Raw genomic sequence first — 2,708 nt, forward strand, 5'->3', positions numbered from 1 at the left:
TTTACGACACACAACATGGTGAACTCACGGGAAAAACCGCTTTGGTCCACGGGCGCAAACACAAAGATAGTTGCTTTAATAAATCATCATAAGACGTTGAAACATTGAACACTCAAAGCAGCTTTATTTATGCACACAAATACTCTGCACCATGTGCCTCATTAAAAGCAGAATATGCATTTGATAAATGTCATCCCTTTAATATATTTTACAGTCCTATTTTGATATTCATCAGTCGATACATATTTTAATAACGCCATTGTTTGACCATATTTCTCGAATTCAGTAAACATTCAATATTTTATATAAAACGACAGAGTAATAAAAGGTATATGGGAAATAGAAAATGTTCACATGGTTTTCTAGTTTTCAGCAGACGTGTAATCTGCGCGCACAGATCTAGAGTATGGTGAAAGGCTTTTTCTTATTCACTAACACAACAGGAGCATGGTGACCAAGTTGTCAGTGCCGTCCTGTGGTTTTATGATTGTACACAAAGCACTTAAGTTACTTCACACCGTAAGAGCATCAGTTTTCTTCAAAACACATTCAAGTCCAGTCCAGAGAGAGCTTTGTTTCTGACGCAGCGAAGTGTCTGCGTGGAGTCGGCTCTGCTTCAAATTTGAGCGCCTATGTGTGTGCTGGTTTCCAAAGGTCCAACAGTGATCAGTCAAAGTTCAGTCTGTGTGTGTGATCATGTGTGTGTGTCCTCAGCCCTCAGAACTGACTCTCTGCAGTGTTGACTGGAGGTCGTCTCTGGCGTTTCCGCATGACTCCAGAACATTGTTGTTTCTGCGAATGAGAACATATATTATAAACACACACACACACATCATCATCTTATTATTATTATTATTAAAGAGGCCCTAATCGGCTAATTTCCAGGTTCATATTTGTGTTGTGTGTCTCTGTGACATGTCTCCATGCTTTAATGTTCAAAAAGCTCTTCATTTCTCTCATGCCTGTACTGCAGCACCTCTTTTCACCCTCTGTCTGAAACCAGAGCCCAGTCTGCTCTGATTGGTTAGCTGGCCGGCTCTGTTGTGATTAGTCAACCGCTTAGAGATGTACAATGTGTTGGAGCGCTAGCCAATAGTAGTGTAAGTGTTACATGGTGATGTCACTATGTGTTCCTAATGTAGAGACTGATCCGCTATCTCTCATACCTGTGCAACTTCAAGGAGTATTGAGGCAGGGGTGAATATCTAAATAATTATTACTCTCAAGATAAATCACCATTGACCCTTTGCCGAAACTGAAAGTATGAACCCATTGAAAACACATTAATGAGCAATCACCAGAGAGTGTCCACCACCGCATTTGAGCACACCAAGTGCATTAGACATTCATCATGTGCTTCTTTTTCCTGAAGCTAGGACGGTGGACGGGGTATTTTGTACCTGGGAGCTGCCTGCTGATTGGCTCATTCTGTCACGCCCTTACCGGGACAAGAAGGCCTCCAGCACTGCCACGTTCTCCTTGGGGAAGTAGTCCTGCCGAACCACGTGCTCTAAAGTGTGGAGGTGACCGGGAACCACGACCACCGGCTTCACCTTGTCCTCACTCTGGGCGCAGGACAGAGGGGAGAGGAGGGTTACAAACATGGGAGTCAATTACTATTATGAATATTCATTTGTTTTTATTTTCAACTTTTTGGTCAAATAATTCTAAATACTTTTTTTTTTTTTATATTGATGGTTAAACAAAAGAAAAGTTGTGATGAATAATTTTGACTGTGTCTATGTATGTATTCGTGTACAAATGTATGGATGTATAAAAACCCATAATAATAATATTATGTATTTATTAATTCATTGTACAAACAGTCAAAAACATGGATTTAAAAAAAGGAGAAACAAATTAAAAACTACTCTAGTTATTTTTTTCGTGAATCAAAGAAAAAAAGAACTACAGTAGTTGTAATTTGTTTCTCCTTTCTATCCCCACGATCCAAGCTCCGAACCTGGGGGGACAGAGCCTTCTCCATCGCTGCCCCCTCCCTCTGCCTTCTCCATCGCTGCCCCTACCCTCTGCCCCCTCCCTCTGCCTTCTCCATCGCTGTCCCCACCCTCTGCCTTCTCCATCGCTGCCCCCACCCTCTGCCTTCTCCATCGCTGCCCCCACCCTCTGCCTTCTCCATCGCTGCCCCCTCCCTCTGCCTTCTCCATCGCTGCCCCCACCCTCTGCCTTCTCCATCGCTGCCCCCACCCTCTGCCTTCTCCATCGCTGCCCCCACCCTCTGCCTTCTCCATCGCTGCCCCCTCCCTCTGGGGGGACAGAGCCTTCTCCATCGCTGCCCCCACCCTCTGCCTTCTCCATCGCTGCCCCCACCCTCTGCCTTCTCCATCGCTGCCCCCTCCCTCTGGGGGGACAGAGCCTTCTCCATCGCTGCCCCCTCCCTCTGGGGGGACAGGGCCTTCTCCATCGCTGCCCCAACCCTCTGCCTTCTCCATCGCTGCCCCCTCCCTCTGGGGGGACAGAGCCTTCTCCATCGCTGCCCCCTCCCTCTGGGGGGACAGGGCCTTCTCCATCGCTGCCCCCACCCTCTGCCTTCTCCATCGCTGCCCCCTCCCTCTGGGGGGACAGAGCCTTCTCCATCGCCGCCCCCTCCCTCTGGAACTCCCTTCCACAACACATCAGAGACTGCACTGACCCCCCCACTTTCAAAACACTGACCAAAACACATCTCTTCAGACTGGCTTCCATCG

General features: G+C 47.2%; 1 long non-coding RNA gene across 1 annotated transcript; it reads right to left on the bottom strand.

Moving 5' to 3' along the window:
• Positions 1 to 224: 224 nt before the first annotated feature.
• On the bottom strand, positions 225 to 1,586 carry LOC104942081 (uncharacterized). Its single transcript, XR_797964.1, has 2 exons — positions 1,401 to 1,586; positions 225 to 792 (listed from the first exon to the last, which is right to left on the bottom strand). It is a non-coding gene; the product is annotated as an uncharacterized lncRNA (long non-coding RNA).
• Positions 1,587 to 2,708: the final 1,122 nt, after the last annotated feature.

Source organism: Notothenia coriiceps, unplaced genomic scaffold (assembly GCF_000735185.1).
Source record: "Notothenia coriiceps isolate Sejong01 unplaced genomic scaffold, NC01 NC01_scaffold00000339, whole genome shotgun sequence".
NCBI lineage: Eukaryota > Metazoa > Chordata > Actinopteri > Perciformes > Nototheniidae > Notothenia > Notothenia coriiceps.